This window comes from Polypterus senegalus, chromosome 14, assembly GCF_016835505.1.
Source record: "Polypterus senegalus isolate Bchr_013 chromosome 14, ASM1683550v1, whole genome shotgun sequence".
In the NCBI taxonomy this organism is placed as follows: Eukaryota; Metazoa; Chordata; class Cladistia; order Polypteriformes; family Polypteridae; genus Polypterus; species Polypterus senegalus.
The window spans coordinates 2602040-2612313 of NC_053167.1; positions in this window are offsets into that span (position 1 = coordinate 2602040).

Below are 10274 nucleotides of genomic sequence, written 5' to 3' on the forward strand. Positions count from 1 at the left end.
ACCATCTGGTGACATGGGGATTCGACTCCTTGTATGGTGCTATCAACTGTAAAAGAGTATGGACTGTCAGCATAGTAAACTCGCATCCCAAGATGGTTTTACCTCATCTGATTAGTAGCTCATTTGATTGTGAAGGCCTCCCTTTCCACCATCGCATACCTGGTTTCTGATCCAGTAGCTTCAGGCTTGAGTACATTATGGGGTGTACAATACCATTGACGCTTTGGCACAACAGAGCATCCAGACCTGTGTCCTGAGCATCAGTCTGTAAGGTAAAAGGAAAAGAAAAATCAGGTGCTATCAAAATAGGTGTTGACGTGAGAGCCTGTTTCAAGTCCCACATCCCTGTATTCAGGGCCCATTTCTTTATTACATCTGTTAGTGGTGCTGCCTTCTTGGAGAAACGGGGAAAAAACAGCGATACTACCCCGCCAATCGCAGGAAAGCTTGAACCTGCCTCTTGATTTTCAGATGGGGCCATATAAAAATGGCTTCAACTTTAGTACACTGTGGATGTGCAGTACCTCTGCCTACTAAGTAACCTAAATATTTAACTTCAGTTAACCTGAAATAACGTAATTTTTAATTTATTTTCAACCCAGCGTTGCTTAATGCCAGGAGTACCACATGCACATGCTATACATGATCCTCTCATGTCCCGAAACAGATGACAATGTCATCCAAATGAACAGCACTGTTGGTTTGGTGGGGATGAAGCACTCTATCCACCAAATGCTGGAAGGTCACTGGAGTCCTATGCAAACTGAATGGGAGGACCATATAATGCCAATGACCACTTGGGATACTGTACATGGTTTTTCCTTGGTGGATTCCATTAAAGGAATATGTCAATACCCTTTCTTCATGTTAAGTGTGGTCAGATATTGAGCCTTCCTGAGTTTCTCAAGGAGTTTACCTATATGAGACACTGGGTAGGCATCGAATTGTGAAACTTGATTCAATTGATGGAAGTCATTGGAAAAGTTCCAATTTTTGTTCAGTTTTGGGACCAGAATAATTGGGCTGGACCAGGCAGTAAAGCTTTTCTCTTTCACACCATTATCCAGCATGCATCTGATCTCAAGTTCAACTTCCACTCGTTTGGGTTCTGGGAGGCAGTATGGGTGTTCCCTGACAACAACCAAAGGCTCCTTAACAATGTTGTGCATAATCAGTGTAGCTCTTCTGAATCATTCATTTACCACTTCTGGGTCAGACGAGATGGCTGCCTCTAGCTCTGGTCGCTGTTTGGCAATCAAATATGTTCTGAAATTAAGATTACATTGAGTGAAGAAGGAGAGAGGTTGAGTTGAGTGGGAAATTGAGATCTCTTTCCTACCATGGCTTCAACAAGTTTATGTGTTATACTGTACCTGTTTGGTTGTTTCACCAAATATTCAACTAGACCTTTCCCCTCCTCAATTTCATATGAGTTTGGTAATGGGACAGTAATTTGGACTGGGAAGTGAGAATGAGGACCATAACACAGTCTCCAGAATGAGCGCTTCGCAGCGGCGAAGTACTGCTTTTAAATTTTTATTAAGAAGAAAAGAAAACCTTTTTAAACTGAGGGAAAATATACCAATAACTATTTGTTAAGGATCTCTTTATATACCACGTTGTCAGTTCAGCACTCCGGTTGTAATATGACCAAGCTGTGCGAGCTCACTCTTGAGAATGCAACGTATAGTTGTCCAGGAGAAAAGCAATCTTGCCTCAAATCAATGGCAACCTTTTGTAGGGTCTGTCCCAGAGACTTATTAATTGTCATCGTGAAGCACAGCCTTACTGGAAATTGGAGGCATTTGAATTGAAATGGGAGATCAGAGGGTATAACGGGGATGCGAGGAATACATTCAGAGTGTGGAGAAACTCTAGAGACAGCGTGTGTATTAACTTGTGGATTTTTCTGTATTTGGTGGCAGCATGACAAAGTTGCTTCCACAAGACCGCGTTAGCTGTGGAGCTCAGCTTGGAGCGAAATGAAGTGAATGAAATGAGGTGAATGGGAGGGGAGATGATGACGTGACTCCCCCACCCACCTTAACTGTCAATCCCTCCACACACACAGTCTCTCGGATTGTGATGTCCACAGCTTTATTTAATGTTAGCTCAGACCCAGCACTTAAAAGTTTCTCTCGCAGTTTTGCTGAGTTTGAGCCAAACATTATTCTATCCCTGACGATCTCAACTCTCCTTTATATAAATCAGTAAAGGAGAGAGGACTAAACACTAAGGAAAAAGAATGGAAAGACCGCGTCAGGTGTGGAGCTCAGCTCGGAGAGAAATGAAGTGAATGAAATGAGGTGAACGGGAGGGGAGATGATGACGTGACTCCCCCACCCACCTTAACTGTCAATCCCCCCACAAACAAAGTCTCTTGAAATTTGCATAAGCACAGTCCTTCACCAGCAATTTTAACTTAGTTATAAAGTGATCAAAACTCTCGTTTATACCCTGCGTCCTCTCATTAAACTATCTCGCGAATATCGTATTAGTTGTGGGCATGACAAACGCTAGCGGCAGTGTGTCTATGAACTTAATTTAAACTTACGGTTTACACCGTGCTTTGTGTCCGAAGTAGCTGCACTTATGAATATGCTTGTATGCGTTTTTTCTTCAGCGCTCTTTGGAGTTCTTCCTTGTTTTCTATGTACTGTGTTCACAGTCAGTTCATGTGATTACGTGGGAGGCGTGATGATGCAACACGCAACTCCGCCTCCCACGGCCATCGAGCTGCAGTCTATTACAGTAAATGGATAAAAATAGGTTCCAGTTATGACCATTACGTTTAGAATTTCGAAATGAAACCTGCCCAACTTTTGTAAGTAAGCTGTAAGGAATGAGCCTGCCAAATTTCAGCCTTTTACCTACACGGGAAGTTGGAGAATTTCAGTGAGTGAGTGAGTCAGTCAGCCAGCCAGTGAGGGCTTTGCCTTTTATTAGTATACTAGCAAAATACCTGCGCTTCGCAGCGGAGAAGTATTGTGTTATAGAAGCAATGAAAAAGAAAAGGAAACATTTTGAAAATAACGTAACATGATTGTCAATGTAATTGTTTTGTCACTGTTGTGAGTGATGAGTGTTGTTGTCATATATATATATATATATATATATATATATATATATATATATATATATTTACACACACAAACATAAACATATATATATATACATATCTATACATATACACATATATACATACACACATACATACATACACACACATATATACACACAAATACATATATATATATACATACACACACACATATATAAACATATATATACATATACATACATATCTACATATATACACACACAGCTATTTCAGATCAGTGCAATACGCTGCTTGTTAAAACGGATGACTCCGCTCTTACGCAAGTCTGCGTGGATATTATGAACTATTGTATTTGTTCAAGTTCTATTTAAATTTTAAATAGAAGGAATTTTTATTTAGTCGACAGAAATATCTGTTGGTAGGAATGGTAAAACAGACAGGAATATTATTCCTGAATAAATCAACTCAAACCTTAAACAACTTATAATATTTTGCTCTCCATAAAAATATATCCTGTCTAAATTATACAAGTTAGAAATAAAGTAAACATTAAAAGAACAAACATTCAAATTTCTTTACTCTTATGTAATTTTATATAAAAATAAACTTAGATTTTAAATATCCCAAAAGATTTTGCTCTCCATAAAAATATATCCTGTCAAAATTATACAAATTCAAATATGAACATGCTGCATAACAAAACCTGGAAATATAAATAAAATGTGTTCCTTTCAGCAATAACAAATCAAATCATTCAGTTGTCTTTGCTCATATGTCATTTTAGAGCTGGACGCCTGGCATCTTTTTGGCCACAGGTTCGTTTCTGTTTGTGTGAGGTTCTGTGTTGTGGAGATTCTCAGGATGGATTGCAGGTGCTCATCAGTGAGGCGACTCCTGTGTGCTGTTTTGTTAGTCTTTATCACTGAGAAGAGCTTCTCACACAGATATGTGCTACCAAACATGCACAAGGTTCGAGCCGCATGTAGACGGACTTTTTGTTCTTCAAAGTCACCAAAGCGCCGCAAACTCAGTGCGCCAGTTTATCAGCAAAGTGCGATTTGGGAACACCGTAGTGACGACTTGGTTTAACATTACTTGGCAACAGGGAAAGTGGGGCAAGTTGCACTGGTGCATTTGTGTCTCCCATAAAAGCAGCTTCACTTGAAATCACTTTGTGATTGTGCACGGGTAAAACGTCCGCTGAAGTGTCAGATTCTTATTTAATTATTCTGCTTTCTGTATCTTCTGCATTGCATTCAGGTTACCCTGATGTTTTGTCTCATAGTGCCGTCTTAGATTAAATTCTGTAATTACAGCCACATTAGCTCCACAAATGAGACAGTAAACATATACTCAGCCTCCCATCGCTTTTTAAAGGCTCTATTTTCAGAATCAACTTTTCTCTTCAGCATCGTGTGAGCTAGCTTCGCAATAACTTGCAGCATCATAAGCTAGACTTGATTAACGCGTAAGTGTTGGCAAGGCAGCTGAAGCGCTGCATTATGGGATCTGTAGTTTATTGTGTTACCAGCGCTTCATATACCCGGCCATTAATAACAATAATACAGTATATAAAATGATCTCGGGCGGATATAATTACACGCCGGGCGGATGTGGCCCGTGGCCCTTGAGTTTGACACATATGGACTAAATAGAACTTGAAAAGATATATTTTTTCAAATGTGATCGCGCAATTCAGATAGAGTTGACGCACTACAGCCTGCATGCCTCAATAAGTCATCCTCCCTCGCTCTTACTTTTTACCGCTCATCTAATGAATACACTGAGTATGGCTTTACCAAAACAATCATTGATGGCTAATAAAGTATCCATTATTCGAGTATGTAGATCGGGATATATATATACATATATATATACCCGCATATCGCAGGGAGAAGTAGTGTGTTAAAAAGCTAGAAAAGAAAAGGGAACATTTTAAAAATAACGTAACATGACTGTCAATATACAGTATTTGTTTTGTGAGTGTTACTGAGTGTTGCTGTCATCAAGGATTTGATTATCATTATTTCTTTCAATCAGGTTCGTATTTGTAGGATGTGTTGTGTTCAAGTTACATTCCGTGTTTGTCAATCGTTGTAAAGATGACAGGTTTCATTCATCGATTCGTTTCTTACTGCATCAATAAACAGCTCGTCTTCTTCTTTATCTGAGACCTGACACACTGCATGCACGGGTTTTTTACACTGTCTTCCTTTAGCGGACATTGACTTTTTCCACCGTGTGCTTTGTTTCCGCAGTAGCTGGATTTATGAATATGCTTATCAGACGCTTCATATTTTTGCTGCCTTTTCAATTGTGTAATTCGGTTTTGTTCAGCGCTTTTGGAACTGTTGCTTTTATCTGTGCACTGCGCCAGTTCACGTGAGCCACTCGTGTACATGCATCGAAGGTTCCCAGCTGTGCTGGTGCCATCTCCTGCTATGTCCATGGCTGTATTTAATGTTACCTTAGTCCTGGCACTTAAAACTTTCTCTCGCAGTTTCGCTGAGTTTGTGTCAAACACCACCCTGACCATCTCATCTTCCTCTCCATAAGCACAGTCCTTCACCCGTGAATATTTAGTGGCAGTTTGCTATTGGATTGCCGCTGACGGACGGCCTTATATGGGCAGGCACTAAATTACAAACGCCAGCGCAGCCTGTCTATGAACTTAATTTAAAGTGTAGGTTTACATCGTGCTTTGTTTCAAGTAGCAGAACTCATGAATATGGTTGTATATGTCACTCGCCGCTTCTTATTGTTTCGCTGCCTTCTCAATTATATAATGCATGTTTTCTTCAGCGCTTTTTGGTCTTCCTGGTTTTCTATGTACTGCGTGATTACGTGGGAGGCGTGATGATGTCACACGAAACTCCCCCCACGGCGTTGAAGCTCATCTCCATTACAGTAAATGGAGAAAACTGCTTCCAGTTATGACCATTACGCGTAGAATTTCGATATAAAACCTGCCCAACTTTTGTAAGGAAGCTGTAAGGAATGAACCTGCCAAATTTCAGCCTTCCACCCACACGGGAAGTTGGAGAATTAGTGATGAGTCAGTGAGTGAGTGAGTGAGTGAGTGAGGGCTTTGCCTTTTATTAGTATATATATGTATATGTATATGTATATATATATATATATATATACAGTGCATCCGGAAAGTATTCACTGCGCATTACTTTTTCCACATTTTGTTATGTTACAGCCTTATTCCAAAATGGATTAAATTCATTTTTTTTCCTCAGAATTCTACACGCAACACCCCATAATGACAATGTGAAAAAAGTTTACTTGACATTTTTGCAAATTTATTAAAAATAAACAGAAATCACATGTACATAAGTATTCACAGCCTTTGCTCAATACTTTGTCGATGCACCTTTGGATGCAATTACAGCCTCAAGTCTTCTTGAATATGATACCACAAGCTTGGCACACCTATCCTTGGCCAGTTTCGCCCATTCCTCTTTGCAGCACCTCTCAAGCTCCATCAGGTTGGATGGGAAGCATCGGTGCACAGCCATTTTAAGATCTCTCCAGAGATGTTCAATCGGATTCAAGTCTGGGCTCTAGCTTGGCCACTCAAGAACATTCACAGAGTTGTCCTGAAGCCACTCCTATGATATCTTGGCTGTGGGCTTAGGGTTGTTGTCCTGCTGAAAGATGAACCGTTACCCCAGTCTGAGGTCAAGAGCACTCTGGAGCAGGTTTTCATCCAGGATGTCTCTGTCCATTGCTGCAGTCATCTTCCCCTTTATCCTGACTAGTCTCCCAGTTCCTACCGCTGAAAAACATCTCCACAGCATGATGCTGCCACCACCATGCTTCACTGTAAGGATGGTATTGGCCTGGTGATGAGTGGTGCCTGGTTTCCTCCAAACGTGACGCCTGGCATTCACACCAAAGAGTTCAATCTTTGTCTCATCAGACCAGAGAATTTTGTTTCTCATGGTCTGAGAGTCCTTCAGGTGCCTTTTGGCAAACTCCAGGTGGACTGCCATGTGCCTTTTACTAAGGAGTGGCTTCCGTCTGGCCACTCTACCATACAGGCCTGATTTGTGGATCGCTGCAGAGATGGTTGTCCTTCTGGAAGGTTCTTCTCTCTCCACAGAGGACCTCTGGAGCTCTGACAGAGTGATCATTGGGTTCTTGGTCACCTCCCTGACTAAGCCCCTTCTCCCCCGATCGCTCAGTTTAGATGGCTGGCCAGCTATAGGAAGAGTCCTGGTGGTTTCCAACTTCTTCCACTTACGAATGATGGAGGCCACTGTGCTCATTGGGACCTTCAAAGCAGCAGACATTTTTCTGTAACCTTCCCCAGATTTGTTCCTCGAGACAATCCTGTCTCGGAGGTCTACAGACAATTCCTTTGACTTCATGCATGGTTTGTGCTCTGACAAGAACTGTCAACTCTGGGACCTTCTATAGACAGGTGTGTGCCTTTCCAAATCATGTCCAATCAACTGAATTTGCCACAGGTGGATTCCATTTAGGCTGCAGAAACATCTCAAGGATGATCAGGGAAACAGGATGCACCTGAGCTCAATTTTGAGCTTCATGGCAAAGGCTGTGAATACTTATGTGCATGTGATTTCTCAGTTTTTTTATTTTTAATAAATTTGCAAAATTCTCAAGTAAACTTTTTTGACGTTGTCATTATGGGGTGTTGTGTGTAGAATTCTGAGGAAAAAAATGAATTTAATCCATTTTGAAATAAGGCTGTAACATAACAAAATGTGGAAAAAGTGATGCACTGTGAATACTTTCCAGATGCACTGTGTGTGTGTGTGTGCATCTATATTCTGCAAGGCAAATCCATGGGATTCACTTAATCACAATAAAAATTGAGTACCCAAAACTGACAGAAATGGCATTTAAATGGCAACAATAAACATGCTTCTGTCCACAGTTATTTGTTTACCAGGCATTTTAGCTTATAGCAAGAGCATTGGACTTTACAAGACAACCTGCAGACTTTAGATCCTCAGTGTTGATTGACTCAATTAACCTGACAGTTTTATTAATTATAAAATAATAAGAATTGTTCTGAATGAAAGGTGATATATAAAATAAAATACATTAGTGATATGTAACAACACATTATAAGCATATGAACTAACCGAATATAATGCATTTTGAAAGAACTCAGCTGATTTGTGAGTGTCAGGGAGTGGCAGTGATGGAGTGAGGCTTTTGCAATGTGGGGGGTGCCCCCCTCAACCACCCATCTTTTTCCAACATGGACCACACAAATTCCACTTTCACCAGCAACCAACCACATACCCAGCATAAAATGCATACAAGGACTCACCTTGTGATCCATAAGAGCTGTTATGACATCAGGGTGAGCGTCTGATTTCAGAAACAGCTCTTAGCGGTTGGATAAGCCCGAACGAGAGTGCCAAGTTCGCCCTGTCAGCAGTGGTAAATTGTGAAGGGCCAGTGATCCACTGTTATATCTCTCTCGTTTTTATAGTTTTCATGTGAATTCATCATACGTTTGTGTGGTCTTTATCTTTATCATTTTAGCTGCCCTTTTTACATTTGTGTGTGTTATTTGCGTAGTTGGTTTCTTCATTAGATGACCTGCCAATATAGTTGTTAGTTGGCTTGAAAAAAAAAAAGTAAAGAGAGACTGGAAGAACGGCTTTTTCCATCTGTTTCTTGCTCCCCGACGCTCCTAAACTATGGCTATCCATGACAGGAAAACATGTGTGGGAAGAGTCTTGTGTGCTTTGGCAGTCAACTGCATTCTGTAAGATAGATAGATAGATAGATAGATAGATAGATAGATAGATAGATAGATAGATAGATAGATAGATAGATAGATAGATAGATAGATAGAACTTTATTTGTCCCGGGTAGTAACATACACAATATTATTTATTGCTGTTAAGAGTTGTTACATTAGAATTTTTAAACAGACTTTTTTTTACGTTTGCAGGCCCACATTATAGCGTCTCTGAATAAAACGAAAAATACACGTGATCGATTTTTTGAAATTGTGCCATTTGTTCCAGCTTTGCTTGATTCGTCAGAGTGTTCAAATCTTAGCAGTCAAAACTCTTGAGGAAATGCACAGGAGCATGCCATCACTGTTTTAAACGATGATAATACATTCCTAAACCTAACGTTATGCTCACTTAGGCTCAACTGACGCATTTATTTCGGAACACATTATAACGTTCACTTGATAACAAACCAACCGATGGCTACGACCGACAAACCGATTACTTCATCAAGCACGCTCGACAAATCAGTTTGTGTCTATGGCTGATGGTTTGGCGATGGGAAGGTGTGTATGTGGGAGTAGAACAAGATGCATAGGACAAAAAGATATGAAAGATGATCCGCTGTGGCAAACCCTAACGGTAGCAGCGGAAAGAAGAAGAAGAAGAAGAAGAAGAAGAAGAAGAAGAAGAAGAAGAAGAAGAAGAAGAAGAAGAAGATAAAACAACAGTCATGTAAATCATAATACGGAATCGGCTGACAAATAAATCAATAAATAAATATGTGACGTCACTTCTAATTGTTCTTACTACACGTTACATAGATACATATATTCTGTCCCGAGCTTTAAATGGCTTCGTGTACAGCATGTCGCGTGTTTCATACTTTCAGCACCTTAAACCTCCTGGACAGCTCCTTTCGAGCTCCTAAGCAGCCGCAAGTGAAAGGAGACGGCAAACTACTTTGATTCTTCTTATAAGGTGACATATACATTTTTCATCTGTGCCAAAAAAAATCACAATGAGTCGCACTAACGACAGTGATGAAACAAATACAGCCTCCATTTAATAACAGCAAAAATCACAAAGTAGCACACATTGATGCGAATAGCACAGATTACCCATGAAATCAACACTTGATTTGTGCCGTAATATGCGATGTTTGTCAACTGACGTTAAATAATATTAGAAACGTGTCCGCCACATGCAGTATGTGTGTATGGAATGAATGTAAGCAACTGTATCCTGAAAGCATAGTATAACAACTGAAATGATGAAAAGAAAGAGTACACTATAGGCTTTCGAAGATACTGGCTCTTTCTCAAACTGCAAGCATTGTATTATAAATAATATTTATTTAATTTTGTATTATTTTAATTTTTTTCCTATACATCAGAAATGAATAAGAAATTAATTTTGGCAAAATGGTGTAAGGTTTACATCAGATATTAGAACGTGTTCCCTGGCGACAGAAACCATACAAA